We start from the raw sequence: 15,878 nt of genomic DNA on the forward strand, positions 1-15,878 counted from the left end.
TAGAAATATTGATCATTTATTTGACCGAGACGCTCACTGGCAGAAAGACGCATCAATCTCAGATAAAGCATCTGAGTGATCGAAACAGCGCCCCTCTGTCTCAGTATGTGTAGACCATGTATCTGATGCTGTCTGGACCAAAAGAACATGTCATGTTGACTATTTCTGGCCAGACAGCATTAGATAGATGGGCTACATGTAGTAAGACAGAGTGGCGCTGTTTTGCTCACTTGGTTGCTTTCTCCGGTGAGATACTGAAGTTTCAACAGAGAGAAAGGGCTCACTCTCGCCAAAATGTTTCCAGAACACGTCCAATGCATTTCTATGGGAATAATATACAAACCTAAGCTAGTTGCCTGACTTCCCACCTTTGGGACAATGACTCACATTGTCAGGGCAGAGACATGAGCATCTTGTCTTATACAGATCTCTGGTTTCAGACACTTGGGAATTGGAAAAGAAAGTTGGCGGGTGCACAGTGCCAGCTTCCTCTAAAGCAGGGGTATCAAACTTATTCCATGGAGGGCCTAGTGTCTGTGGGTTTTTCCTTTCAATTAAGACCTAGACACCCAGGTGGAGTTCTTTACTAATTAGTGACCTTCATTCATAAGTCAAGTACAGGGGAGGAGCGAAAACCCACAGACACTCGGCCCTCCATGGAATGAGTTTGACATACAGTATGTGCTCTAAAGTAAATTGACGTTTTGCCAGTATTATATAATTACTCCTGTCAAACTACTTCACCAGATAGTGATACTTCACCAGATAGCATGACTATCTAATGACAGAGGATCATTAGCTTCTTTAAAAACATAGCTATGTATTCTTTCAAGGTGCATAGGTCTATGCCTATTAGGGAAGCCCACAATTTGGGCAGAGTGCGTGGTAATAGGCCGAGCTGGTAATTGAGTTGTGGCTGTCAGTGAAAAGGGTCTCAAATATGCATGATAATGTGTCTTGAGTATAATTTAAAATGTTGAGACAATAAGAAGTGGAGGGTGTTGGTCGAAGATATGGTACATCTATGTCCATGCACTCAGTTCTCCAGAATGCTCAGCTGGCCTCCCGAGTGGCTCAGTGGTCTAAGACTCTTATTGCATCGCAGTGCTAGCTGTGCCACTCAGACATCCCCAAATGGACACTTACCTACTTTTCTGACTGTCTTCTGACCACGTCCATCACTAATAAGCTGAGCTTCTCAGTACATTTTATTTTCACCTTACACTGTAAGTCAATTAAATCTGTCGCAGCCGGCTGAGACCGGGTGACCCATGTGGTGGCGCACCATTGTCCCAGTGTCGTACTGGTTAGGGGTTTGGCCGGCAGGGATGTTTTTGTTCCATTGCGCAGTAGCAACTCCTGTGGTGGGTCGGGCGCAGTGCACGCTGACACGGTTACCTGGTGTACCGTGGTTCCTCCGACACATTGGTGCGGCTGACTTCCGGGTTAGGCGGGCATTGTGTCAAGAAGCAGTGCGGCTTGGCTGGGTTGTGTTTCGGAGGACGCACGACTCTCGACCTTCGCCTCTTCCGAGTCCATATGGGAGTTGCAGCGATGGGACAAGACTGTAACTACCAATTGGATACCACAATATTGGGGAGAATAAGGGGTAAAAAAAATGCTGTCAGCTGTCTTACACCACTTCTTATGCATTCATTGTTTCATTGTGTGAATTGTTTGCCCTTGAATTGTTTATTTTGATCAATTCCCCATTATATCACCAGTAGACCAAGTAAATGTACCATTAATCCCCAACATTTGGTTGAATTAATTTCTGTTAATAAATGTATTAATTACAGTAATTTATGGTTCTCATTCTCTGAGTGGAAATGTTGTTTGCAGAGTTCACAACCTGCTATAGTAGTGTTATTTTAATAAGCATCATTTACGACTTTTGTCAATCTTTTAAATTGTATTTTGTTTGGAGTGATCTATGAGCATGTGTCTGGTTTCTCTATCCTGATAACTTAGAGGTAGCACGCGCGCCTGAGCTCGCATAGAAGTAGACCTACCTGGCCTGCTGCATGCAAATGTAGGAAAGTGTCCATTTGGCAATGTCTAATTTCTGACTCTTCTGACCACGTCCATCACTAATAAGCTGAGCTTCACAGTACATTTTATCTTCACCTTACACAGTAAGTCAATGAAGTTTGCTTTTTTAACATCCATTGCAAATGATGTTAGTTCCTCACAATATTCGGGGAAAAAAATCCAACACTCTCCCGTTCTCGATAATCATCAAGCCTCAGTGTGAAAGAGCAAAATATCATTATCTGATGATCCCATATATCCAGTGTAAAAATATCATGATCTGATGATCCCATATATCCAGTTTAAACGTCAGCTGTCTGGAAACTCAGAGTCCGGAAAAGGCTAGTTGATACAATTTTGCAAGTTCGCTAGTGCCGGATCCAGTTAATTGATTTGATACAATATTGCACTTCACTAGCGATAGCTCAAGTCAAGACAGATAGAAAGGGAGGCAGACAGGTGGAGTAGAGAGATGAATGCGATTGAAATTACCTGAATTTTCATCAGGATATTTTCTTCTGTTTTTATTTGTCATCTTTAGGCCTATGTATTTTACTTAGTTGACGATGGAAGTTGCAGTATAGGACTACTGCTGCATTGGCCTATAGGCTACCTCTGAGTTCCATGTGCTCATTTCTTTAGCCGCCAATGGGCCACAGCGTATCAATGTGTCCAGGATAAATTGTAAATTGCTTCCCAAAACTTGAAACTCACAAGCTGTCTATGGTCTTTACTATAACTCCCCCTAAAAAATGTGCACGCCTATGGCAATCACATGCCTGTCCAACTGATTTGTTCTGGCGCCGGCCCTGGGAGCGGGGAGAGGAGACTGAGGAGACTGTCATCTTAAGGACAGTGAAGAGAAGGATGAGAGGAGCATCCCTCTGCCACTGTTAACACCATGTGTTTACAGCAGTCCACGGTCAGTTGGGGAACTAAATGTGTCACTGTAGGTTATGATCAATACAATCAATATTTTTTTGCCAATATGCACAAATCATCATTATCATCCTCTTCTTTTCAATTATCATCATCATTTCTCATCGTCATTCATTGTTAATCATTACTATCATCAGTTGTTGTCCTCCTCTATGCAGATCCCAGGGCATCGACATTGGTTGAAACCAATCAGCATCCAGGACCAGACCTATCCGTTGTACAACCCCCAGTAGACCTCACCCCCCCTCTATTCCCTCTGTGGTACAGGCTGGGCTCCATGCTCAGGTCTCCCTAGAGATTGTCTCTACTGCGGGGCTACTACCGCAGCCGAGAGGGCTCATTAACATGTGATTGGCTGAGGCAGGCTGTGATGGAGTGTGACGGTTATCAGGCTCATTAGAGCTTCTGAGCCGAGGGGGATGTGGGGGGATGGGGGGGAGGCAGGACATCTCTGAACCCCTGGTCCTGTACTGAGCAGCGGTATTGATCTTTGGGTATGGGGGTCAGCCAGATAAGAGAGGGGGGCTGTTTTCATTTAGATTTGCCTTCATAGAGTTAGTTAGCTGAACTCCTGTGTTACTGATGGAGCAGAGCGATATGCTCGGAATACTGAAAGCCAACATTTCAATTCAAGTGTGGCTCTTATTCAAATGTTTATTATCTGTGTAAGAAACATGATAACCTATTAATTTCAAACAGTTTCTGACTCATGAATGTTAAAGATAAACATCTTGATGTTTTGTCACTCTCGCTTCCTCTCTCCTTCCTCTCTTTCTCTCCCTCTCCCTCTCCCTCTCCCTCTCCCTCTCCCTCTCTCTCTCTCTCTCTCTCTCTCTCTCTCTCTCTCTCTCTCTCTCTCTCTCTCTCTCTCTCTCTCTCTCTCTCTCTCTCTCTCTCCCTTTCCGTCTCTCTATTTGTCTCTCTCTTTGTGGTAAAAGAGAGAGAAGTGTTTTTGTGTGTCATAGTATTCCAAGTGCAAGCAAGGAGAACACAGCACTGTCACAGGCTTGCCATCTAGTCATCTCCTCCAGATGAGGACTGAAGTGTGCTTCTGTCCCAGGGTTCCAGAGACAGTTTTCCAATAAATGTTGAGGCAAAGCTCATTAGAGGATGTTAACAAACCATGTGTTGGATCTGACGTATTCAGAGGTGCGTTATACTGTTGCTGATGTTGTTCTTGAGCGTGACTGCTTTACTAAATGCACCCAGTTGAAGTGTGAGTGAGTTCAGGCGGACAAAGGGGGAAATGGGCAACAGGACAGAACATTGTGTGTTCTGCTGGAAGTGTCAAGTTTTGTTTTCCAGGCAGCTGAAGGGTACTTGTGCCAAGCTAGTGCAAGGGTCATGGCACTCCAGCAGACTCAACTCCTCTGATCCTGCGGTAAGTGATGGAGGGGACTGCTGGTCACCAGTGTCTATGGGCCTGGTCCTACATTTACATTGTCTAGTCATTCCTTTCAGCAGGCGCTGTAGACTATCGCTGTAGACTATCGCTGTAGACTATCGCTATAGACTATCGCTGTAGACTATCGCTGTAGACTATCGCTGTAGACTATCGCTGTAGACTATCGCTGTTAGTCAGTGACTAACAAGTCGTTGACAAGATCATTTGCTGTACATACTGTCATTGGAAGAAGTTGTGGTTTAAGTAGCAAGTGATTCATCTGAACAAGGAGGTGACAGTGTTGAACATCAAGTGTGTTGTAGTCTATTGATGGAGATAAAGAGCAGTGAAAAACAGGAGGGGAGGATAGTTAGTGTCCCCCCTCCTTTCCTAGCAGCACACTGTTTGCGTATGCAGTTCACAGGAAGGTGACCCCTGATTGCTTTGGATGGCAGTCAGGTAGTGAGCGATTGGGATATGGCATGCAGAGGCTGGATCTATGGGCATTAAATATTTCCCCTGAAGCTCCTCATTGATTCTCCCTCCGATCCTCATCCCCCTTGTTCCAGATAACTCCCAACTTTTTATTTTGCCACAGCAGATCTCTGTCTCTATTGATCCCAAGGTAAGTGTCTTTGAAAGTCATTTAATTGGGATGGTTGGAGAGGGCCATAAAACAGTCATTTCTTTGATGAATTACATCAAATCATCCTTTATAAATATTTATTTGTCAGCTAATTTTGTGCCATTGGAGTAATGGAAGTGCTGATGTGGACACTTGAATGGCTCCCTCCTCTTACTCCTCTTCCCCAGGCCTCTTACTGTTTAGACTGCTGTTGGCAATGCCTGGAAAAATGACAAACAGGAGTGAGAGTGTTGATGAGTGTTTATCACATCGTAACCAAGAGCAACGGTTCTACTATACAAGCTATTAACGCCTGGCCATAAAAAGGAGCAACAGAGGGGAGTAATGAGAGGAGAGCTGCTGAGATGGCCATTCTGTAAAGGGCCTATATGGACACCGGGAAACCTTAGCTGGATTAGATGGCTGAAGACCAACCATCTCATTTTGTTTACTTGGTCATAGAAACACTTTTAATGGTGACGGACATGTAATTTGTCCCGGTTTTTGGTCTGTGTCTGGCATTGCATGTCTCCCCTCCCACCGGCACAGACGTAAATGCAACGTTTATTCCACGTTGATTCAACCAGAGTGTGCCCAGTGGGCTGACGCTACCGTCTCATCTTAGGAACAGCATCAACGTTCATCAACGTGATTCCTTTTCAGAATGTCTTCTAATCCTGGAGAACAAAGTGTGTGAGAGAGTGGCCCTCTCGTCCAGCTAAACCCCTCATTATAGTCCCAGGTCCCTTCTCCTTTCAGGCCTCTCTAATTAGCTGTTGGCTAGCCTCTGCTTTGGAGCAGCAAGACCTTGTGGCTGGAGGTGTGTGGTACAACACTGCATTTTAATGTGTCGTGTCAGAAGAAGCATCGTGCCTTGGCTGTTGTATGCTGCTCAGTCTCTGTGTCCTCAAGTGTCTCCCCCCTGCCAGGGTGACACAGTGCCACGGTTCAGGCCTTGTGTTTACTTCCCATGGAGCATGTTGGGACCTGCCACGGTGACACAGTGCCATGGTTCAGGCCTTGTGTTTACTTCCCATGGAGCATGTTGGGACCTGCCAGGGTGACACAGTGCCACGGTTCAGCCTTGTGTTTACTTCCCATGGAGCATGTTGGGACCTGCCACGGTGACACAGTGCCACGGTTCAGCCTTGTGTTTACTTCCCATGGAGCATGTTGGGACCTGCCACGGTGACACAGTGCCAATGGTTCAGGCCTTGTGTTTACTTCCCATGGAGCATGTTGGGACCTGCCAGGGTGACACAGTGCCAATGGTTCAGGCCTTGTGTTTACTTCCCATGGAGCATGTTAGGACCTGCCACGGTGACACAGTGCCATGGTTCAGGCCTTGTGTTTACTTCCCATGGAGCATGTTGGGACCTGCCAGGGCCACTCTGTGCCCAGTGCCCAGCAGTGTCTCAGGACTTTAGAGGGCATCTGTGGTGTGGGCCTGGGTGAGGAGAGAAGAGGGTCCGATTGTTCCCACAGGAGCAAGCTAGGCAGAGTTGATCCACCTGTAAAAAATCCCCTGGCTGGGTGGTTGAGATATGTTTCAGTCCGGCCATAATGCAGCCTAATGAGGTAACCTCAACCTGTCAGACAGACAGTTACTCTGCTAAAGGAGTGTATAAAGTACAGAGAAGAGGAGTGTCTTCTTCACTGAAGTAAGACTTGCCAGTCAGCGATGAGATGGGAGGGCTCAGGGCTCGGTAGCCAGGCGGTACCCAGCAGGTTTTCCTATTTTCTCATTGAATGATTAGTAGCTTTTCAATGCTCCAAATGCTTTTTGTAGCTCTGTATGGATCATTTCCCACAACATGGTTTGTATTGAAGCTGGCATGGCTGTAGTGCTTAGTTGAGGGAACTGATAAAGGCAAATGGACATGTGTAAATCCTCATGCAGAATGATTATCTTCTTAATAGACTCATTCTGCTGGGATAATAACCACCGTTAAAATAATTCCCTCGGCTAGGCCTGACCGGACTTATTCGATTCTGGATGTCCCTGACTCTGTTGTCTTACTCTGTACCTTCCCTTTCACATTGGTAATGGCCTTTTACATCACTGGAAATGATTGTGGTGAAAGGGCTCTATGACTCTCCATGCTAACTCTGTCTCATCATTTAGTCTTATATTAGATCCACTCGTTTTTATGTAGTTTGAAAAACTAGCCTAATTTATTGTGCAACACAGTTGCCAATATGAATCTGGTGTTTGTTGCAGATAACTGGATTAGATTTCCAATAAAAGTCATTAACCTCCTGCGTCAAATGAACGCTACATGCCATGGTGCTCATTGGTGATTAGTAGAAACGCAGACACTGATGAGAAATCAGTCACAGTCAGTCACAGTCAGTGGTACTTGGTGTCCTGACCTGCATAGCTCTGAAAGTCGTACCACATTAGTTACATCACAATAGATTCAAGTTCAACATTCCTCTGTTGAATCTCTCACTGACTAGGCCTATCTGAGATAAATCAGTCTACACCTCAGCTTAATCAACCCAATGTTTGTAGAAATGTTATTGTCTCTTTTGAATTAGCTAAGGAATGCTGTCTAAGTTCTGCAATAAATGTGTTATGAAATCAATTGCATCGTACACTAGCAAACTTTCCTTTCAAGAAGATCAACTATTTTTATTTTAATAAAGAAAGGGCTAGCTGCTAGCAGTTTATGTCTAGTTCTTAAGCTATTCCTTTTGGCACATGAACCATGGTTGTTTATCATTTACAATATTGACCAAGGGGCAGTGTCAATAGCACCTGCTCTCCGGGCCTGGCCAGCATACCTCTGGATCAGTTTCACTTCCTTCATCCCCATGAGGTCACAGCACACCATTGTCTTCAGCCAATCTGCTGGCCCACAGCAGGGGTTATAAAAGTGGTACTATACCTTCTGAAAGTATGTGTGAGAAGCAGACAAACTTATTAAAGTGTCTTACCTCAGACAGTGGTTTCTGTTAACAAGGAGAAGATAGATTCCTCTGCCTCCTGTCACAATGTGTGATACGGAGTGTGGAGCAACTGATTGACTATTGCATGACCAAATTTGGGAAAATCAACCACTGAGGAGCAGTGAGGTTTCCATGTTAGGAGAACTCCATGTCAATGTCCCCTCCCACCTTCCCCTACCCCTAGCTCCAAGGCTGCCACTCAGAGGAAAGACAAGGTACTCGGATGACAATAAAAGTGCCAAATATGTGGGTCAGGATGAAGTGATTAAGAGAGAGAGAGAGAGAGAGAGAGAGATTCTCCCCCTTGCCACCACCTTGAGGATCGCCAGTCTAACTTGGAGGAAGTAGATCATCCACTGGGACACGCCAGGTGAGACTGCTCTGCTCCTTCACTTTGTGCAGAGAGAACAAAAGAGAGAGAGAATAATAGGACAGATCCAGTAGAAGATAAAAGAACAGACATCTGATCGGATGTTACACAAGGAAATGTGATTAATAACATTTCACTTTTGGTTAAGGAGGAGAGAGAGAGAATGTGTGGCAAGCAAAGTAGTGGTAGGTGAGCAAGAGAGAGTGGACTGTGGAGTTGTAAGAGAATAGTGTGTTCCTGGTATTTGACGGAGGATCTGGTGTGTGTGCAGCATGGCAACATGGCGCTAGGTGGTGTGTGAGGGTGAGGTGAAAAGCCCCCTGGGCCATGCCCATGCCCCTCTGTGCCACGCTGCCGACAGCATGGGTTTAGCCCCTCTATTGGAGAAGGGATTACCCTGAGCCTGTTGTTTTGCTGTGAAATTTGATACGGCGTGCCATGCCGGGCTGAACCTTGGACTCCAAAGTTGTGCGTTTGTTCATCACAGCAGGTGGGGGGGGGGGGGGGACATTGGAGCTAAGTCAACCCTGTGTGTAACTGTGTAACTGCTGACAAAATACTCAGAAGTAAAATGTATTGAGGAGAGAAAAAGCTCTGGACTGAAATTAAAGCCTGGGGTTGCGGTAGCAGAGAGAACTTTGGGTGGCTGGAGTGTTTGACAGTTGTTAGGACGTCCTCTGACACCGCCTCGTATAGAGGTCCTGGATTGCAGGGAGATCGACCCCAGTGATGTACCGGGCCGTGCGCACTACCCTCTGTAACACGTTGTGATCAGAGGCCGAGCAGTGATCCAGCCTGTCAAGATGCTCTCAATGGTGCAGCTGTGTAACTTTTTGAGGATCCGAGGGCCCATGCAAAATCTTTTCAGCCTCCTGAGGGGGAAGAGGTGTGATTGGGAAGAGTCTCTGTATAGTGTGTTTTACTGTAGCTCAAACAGTGTTTGTGTGTTGCAGAATATGTCCAATCAACTGAAATTCTTTGCACCTTTCTCGCTCAACATAAAATAGAACATTTCAAACGCTTTTCTGAGAAAATCTATTTTTTATTTAATCAGCTCTGTGGAAAATACTACCATCCTTTTAAGCAGTGTCTAAACTAATACTCCCCCCTCCTCTATCCTGTAGCTGCGCCTGAAAGGTTTTACATGGAAGTTAGACCTTAGTGCAAACAAAGCTGTGGTAGACCTGCTATTAGACCTGTCAGCCACACTAGCTGCTCCCTATCAGGACCACATGGAAACATAAACTACACTTAAGTGTTTTGGTTCCAACTGACATGCGACTGACATGCTGTTGAATATAAATATTTCCTGTGAGCTGAATGTTTAGCATTTCCTATAATATTGAAACATCAATCTTGTAAAGCCAGCTGAGACACCTAGACATTTTCAATGTTTTTAAGTATAGTTCCACATTGTCAACATGACCGTTAGCCTATTTCTTAAAATATCCCCGGTTTATACCTCTGGACATTTCAACAGTGCGATATTATTGTACTATATAATTATACTATGATTATACTGTTAATGATATTAACAATATAATCATCTTCATAAAGACATGGTGTAATTATAAATCAGGTGTAAAAATGCACAATAATGTTGATGTTAACATGTAACCTGTGATTTAACCACAGGTTACCGTGAGGATGTTAGGAAAGGTCTTAACTCTGAGTGGTACCCAGGCTGATAAGGCCTGAGCCATGAGTCTGCTGCATGGGGAGAAAGAGTTATGGAGGAGGAAGCACACGGAGACATGTAATCACATCACAGCCATGATTACTACTGGCTAATGAGCATGTGACCTAGCCTGCTCCTCGCAGCAGGTGGGGTCTGTCAATGTGTAGAAGGTCATTGTGTGGAATGTGTGTGTGTGTGTGGGGGGGATTCTTAGTGTGGGTGGGGGGGTGTCTCAGTGTGTGTGGGGTGTGTGTCTCTGTGACCCCGATAATGGAAGTGTTTAATGTTTTTATAACCCCTGACCTTTTCCTGTCAATCCTAAAGGTAAATGGAATTCTGTGCAAGGGATTAGTTTTGATCTCAATGGAGTTTGGCTGTGATGCTGATTGTTTGGTTCTGTCTTTGAAAACAATGCATGATTTGGAAAGGCATTGGGATGACCATTTCACCTCCATTTCCTCCCTTGTGATAAACCTTGTTATAAAAGGTTTGTCTATTTTTTAAAATTTATTTAACCTTTATTTAACTAGGCAAGTCTGTTAAGAACAAATTCCTATTTACAATGACGGCCTAGGAACAGTGGGTTAACTGCCTTGTTCAGTGGCAGAACAACATATTTTTATCTTGTCAGCTCAGGGATTCAAATTAGCAACCTTTCGGTTACTGGCTCAAAGCCTATTTGCAGAGTAGCCCTGGCAGTACGATGGAGGTGTTTCATGCAGCTCTATTCATCCCGGGTGCTGCACCAATACTCCGATGCCAGTTAAGAGGTAGATGGAGTGGGGCCCTAGTCAGACTCAGGTGGCATGCATACCATCCACCGCTTCCTAGTATGTTACTCGCTAACGTTCAGGCCCTGTTCAATGTTGGTCTGACCAATTGGAATCTATGCGTCAAGATGGTTTTGATCACGCGGACTAGGAAATGTTCTGGGTCGCCTCTGAAAATAGTATTGACGTATACACTGACTCAGTGTCTGGGCTAATCAGGAAGTACATAGAGGATGTTGTTCCCAATGTGACGATTACAACTGATCCAAACCAAAAAACGTGGATAGATGGCAGCATAAACACAAAACTGAAAGCGCAAACCATTGCAAGGTGACTGGGAACATGGATGTGTACAAACAGGCAGTGGTGTAAAAAGTACCCCATTGTCATACTTGAATAAAAGAAAAGATACCTTAATAGAAAATGACTCAAGTGAAAGTCACCCAATAAAATACTACTTGAGTAAAAGTATAAAAGTATTTGGTTCTAAATATACTTAGTTATCAAAAGTAAAAGTATAAATCTATCACGTTTCAGGGAAGACCCAGATGCAGACAGTGTCAAGTAACAAAAGTTTATTACTAGAACAGGGGGCAGGCAGTCTCAGGGTCAGGGCAGGCAGAGGTCAATAATCCAGTGTGGTGTGACAAGGTACAGAATGGCAGGCAGGCTCAGGGTCAGGGCAGGGAGAATGGTCGAAACCGGGAAACCAGGAACTAGAAACAGACAGGAGCAAGGGGAAAACGCTGGTAGGCTTGAAGAACAAAAGGAACTGGTGACAGACAAACAGAGAACCCAGGTACAAATACACTGTGGATAATAGGATACACTGTGGATAATAGGGAAGATGGGCGACACCTAGGGGGGGGGGGGGGGGGGTGGAGACAAGCACAAAGACAGGTAAAACAGATCAGGGTGTGACAAAATCATTTCAAATGACTTCTATTAGGCAATCCAAACAATTTGAATTTTTATGGCATTTTCTATAATATTGAAACATCAATCTTGTAAAGCCAGCTGAGACACCTAGACATTTTCAATGTTTTTAAGTATAGTTCCACATTGTCAACATGACCGTTAGCCTATTTCTTAAAATATCCCTGGTTTATACCTCTGAAAAAAAAAAAAAACGTATTTACCTGATTTATTTGATATTAATGGTTAGCAATTCATATTTAACTAATAGTAAGACATTTCTGTCCTACTAGTTAGTGTCTGTGTTTTTATGGTCTCCACTCTAGTTCCCTGCAGCTAATCTGGGCGTATGGTCACCAGAGATGGCTTGAGCTGACAAATTAGTTAAAGACTGCATTACATAGACAATGTTTTACTTGGGATAGTTTAGGAGTAGAACAATCCCTCATTGCCTCAAAATCAACCTTGCATCGGAGAAACTGAACCAGGGTGGGGTTAAGACAACAACCCCGTGCAGATAATGACCGGATGAACCCAGAGTGGCTTAAGGTGCCCCAATCTACATGGGATGGGTGGAATCAATCATGACTAAGCATTTTTAGTGTCAGCTATATATAGTACTCTGCATTTGTGTAAAGATTAGGTTTCTCGATCCAACACTCAAGGGTGTGGGGTCGACTAGCCTCATTACTAATTCATCGATATTGAATAAACATGTTTGTTTGAAGAAATTACAAAGTTTCTCTCACTTGATTAGAATATTCCACAACATGAGTCCGCCAGATCAGAGGCAGTACGGATGACCAGGGATGTTCTCTTGAAAAAAAGTGTGTGAATTGGACCATTTTCCTGTCCTGTTAAGCATTCAAAATGCTTTTGGGTGTCTGGGAAAATGTATGGAGTAAAAAGTACATTATATTTTTTCGGAATGTAGTGAAGTTAAAGTAGTCAAAAATATAAATAAAAAGTAAAGTACAGATATCCCCAAAAAACTACTTCAGTAGTACTTTAAAGGAATTTTACTAGAGTACTTTACACCACTGCAAGCAGGCCAGCTATGACCTCTGTAAAGGCAATCAAAGAGGCAAAACGACAGTACAGGGACAAATTGGAGTCGCAATTTAACGGCTCAAACACCATACGTATATGACAGGGACTCCAGACAGTCGCAGATTATAAAGGGAGAGCCAGCCATGACGTGGACATGATGCCTCGCTTCCGGACAAGCTAAACACTTTCTTCGCTCACTTTGAGGCACCAAACACAGAGCTGCCAAAACGGCCCCCGACACTCATGAGGATTATGTGCTCTTGTTCTTCGTGGCCGACTTGAGCAAGTCATTTGGCAGGTAGCCTAGTGGTTCGAGAGTTGGACTAGTAACCGAAAAGTTGCAAGATCGAATCCCCGAGCTGACAAGGTAAAAATCTGTCTTTCTGCCCCTGAACAAGGGGCATCACTGTTCCTAGGCTGTCATTGAAAATAATATATTTTTCTTATTAACTGACTTGCCTAGTTAAATAGGTTAAAAAAAAAGGTAAAATCAAATGTAAGCGTGTTGTCCCCACTTGCTTCAAAATGTCCAACATTGTACCCAAGAAAGCGAAGGTAACTAAACTCATTTACTATCTCCCCGTAGCACTCACTTCTGTCATCATGAAGTGCTTTGAGAGGCTAGTTAAGGAACATATCACCTCCATCTTACCCAACACCCTAGACCACTACAAATCGCATATTATCCAACAGATAAATGGACGACGCAATCACAATTGCACTACACACTGCCCTATCCCACCTGGACAAGAGAAATACCTATCTAAGAATGCTGTTCATCAACTACAGCTCATCCTTCAACACCGTAGTGCCCTCTAAGCTCATGACTAAGCTCAGGGCCCAGGGTCTGAACCCTTCCTGTGCAACTGGGTCCTGGACTTCCTCCCGGGCCGACCCCAAGTTGTGAAGACAGGCAACAATAACTCTGCCACGGTGATCCTCAACACGGGGGCCCCACTGGGGTGCGTGCTCAGTCCCCTCCAGTACTCCCTGTTCACCCATGACTATGTGGCCACGCATGTCTCCAACTCAATCATCAAGTTTGCTGACAACACAACAGGCCTGATTGCCAACGACGATGAGACAGCCTACAGGAAGGAGTTGAGAGCCCTAGCGGAGTTGTGCCAGGAAAATAATCTCTCCCTCAACGTCAACAAAACGAAGGAGCGGATTGTTGACTACAGGAGACAGCAGAGAGAGCACACCCCCATCTACATTGACAGGGCCTTAGTGGAGATGGTCAAAAGCTTCAAGTTCCTAGGCGTGCACATCAGTGACAACCTGAAATGGTCCCTTCACACAGACAGTGTGGTGAAGACTGCGCAACAGCGCTTCTTTAAACTCTGGAGGCTGAAGAAATTTGGGTTTGCCCCTAAGACCCTTACAAACTTCTGCATATGCACCATTGAGAGCATCCTGTCAAGCTGTATCACCTCCTGGTATGGCAATTGCACTATCCACAACTCCAGGGCTCTCCAGAGAGTGGTGCAGTTAGCCCAACGCATCACCGGGGGCACTTTGCCTGCCCTCCAGGACAAGAAGATCATAAAGGACTTTAGCCACCCAAGCCACGGCCTGTTCACCCCGCTACCATCTAGAAGGGGGAGACGGTACAGGTGCATCAAAGCTGGGACCGAGAGACTGAGAAACAGAGGATGAGTATTTCTGTCTGTGATAAAGCCCTTTTGTGGGGGAAAAAACTATTCTCATTGACTGGGCCTGGCTCCCCAATGGGTCGACCTGGCTCCCAAGTGGGTGGGCCTATGCCCTCCCAGGCCCACCCATGGCTGCGCCCCTGCCCAGTCATGTGAAATCCATAGATTAGGGCCTAATGAATTTATTTCAATTGATTGATTTCCTTATTTGAACTGTAACTCAGCAAAATCTTTGAAATTGTTGCGTTTATATTATTTTTAGTATACATAGAGTATACAACACTAGTCACTTTAATAATGTTTACATACTGTTTCATCCACGTTATATGTATATAATGTAATAAAACATTTTACACTTTGTTAGTTAGCACCTCTACAAACATTTTGGGGTTTGCGTCAGCTCATGCGTTTTACTGAAGTGTGTCTGCAACCAGTTCCCTGAGTACTACACTATGTGGCAAAACAAACAGGGCCACTGTGCTGCCTGAACTGTTTGTTCACTAAGTAGGAATGCAGTGAATTCCATGACAAGTAGTTCAGAAGTAATGTGGCTGAAACAAACGGTCCAAAGAGTGCAGGTTCCTAATTAACAGTGGAGGGTAGGGTACTACTGCATGGGCCTGGTGTAGTTCAACACACTACATGCTGTTACTGGAACACAGGCCAGGACCAAACAGAGTAGAGAGTTGTGTTTGTGTGTGTGTTGTTCTGTGTTTGTGTGGGTTGTAATGTGTTTTTTTGCGTGTTGATTTGTGTGCGTTTTTGTGCTTGTGTGTGCAGAAATGGCTCTGATGCTCAACCGCAGCTTCCTGTGAACTTTTGAAAAATGTCAACCCATAAATCTCTCAAAACAACCAGATTTATTTCCTTTACTTTGCTGCATGACACCGCAGTAATACTAACAGGGTTGGTATAACACTATGCGTCAGCTGGTAAAGGCTGTAGTTGTCCTTCAGTAGGCGTTTGCTATATGCTGCTGACACCAGTCTTACTCACGGTATTACCATGCACACTGTAAACATTAGGATGCCTATTGAGCAAGTGTGATGCTGCCGCTGCAGACTGCCTCTCAGGCTGGCGCAGTCCACAGGAGGCTGCCTCTCAGGCTGGCACAGTCCACAGGAGGCTGCCTCTCAGGCTGGCACAGTCCACAGGAGGCTGCCTCTCAGGCTGGCACAGTCCACAGGAGGCTGCCTCTCAGGCTGGCACAGTCCACAGGAGGCTGCCTCTCAGGCTGGCACAGTCTACAGGAGGCTGCCTCTCAGGCTGGCACAGTCCACAGGAGGCTGCCTCTCAGGCTGGCACAGTCCACAGGAGGCTGCCTCTCAGGCTGGCACAGTCCACAGGAGGCTGCCTCTCAGGCTGGCACAGTCCACAGGAGGCTGCCTCTCAGGCTGGCACAGTCCACAGGAGGCTGCCTCTCAGGCTGGCACAGTCCACAGGAGGCTGCCTCTCATGCTGGCACAGTCCACAGGAGGCTGCCTCTCATGCTAATACAGTCCACAGGAG

At 45.1% G+C, this 15,878-nt stretch overlaps 1 protein-coding gene across 5 annotated transcripts in view; it reads left to right on the forward strand.

The window, feature by feature from the left end:
- The window catches only part of LOC139411563 (pleckstrin homology domain-containing family A member 7-like), a 135,357-nt gene that overhangs the window by 47,464 nt on the left and 72,015 nt on the right, over window positions 1-15,878 (forward strand). The window contains exon 1 of one of the 5 annotated variants that reach the window (XM_071158059.1): window positions 8,114-8,301. The exons of the other annotated variants lie outside the window; for them this stretch is intronic. The gene's annotated coding sequence lies outside the window, so the exon portion shown is untranslated. Of the gene's footprint in view, window positions 1-8,113; window positions 8,302-15,878 lie in introns of those variants that run through there. 5 annotated transcript variants of the gene reach the window in all.

This window comes from Oncorhynchus clarkii, chromosome 6, assembly GCF_045791955.1.
Source record: "Oncorhynchus clarkii lewisi isolate Uvic-CL-2024 chromosome 6, UVic_Ocla_1.0, whole genome shotgun sequence".
NCBI lineage: Eukaryota > Metazoa > Chordata > Actinopteri > Salmoniformes > Salmonidae > Oncorhynchus > Oncorhynchus clarkii.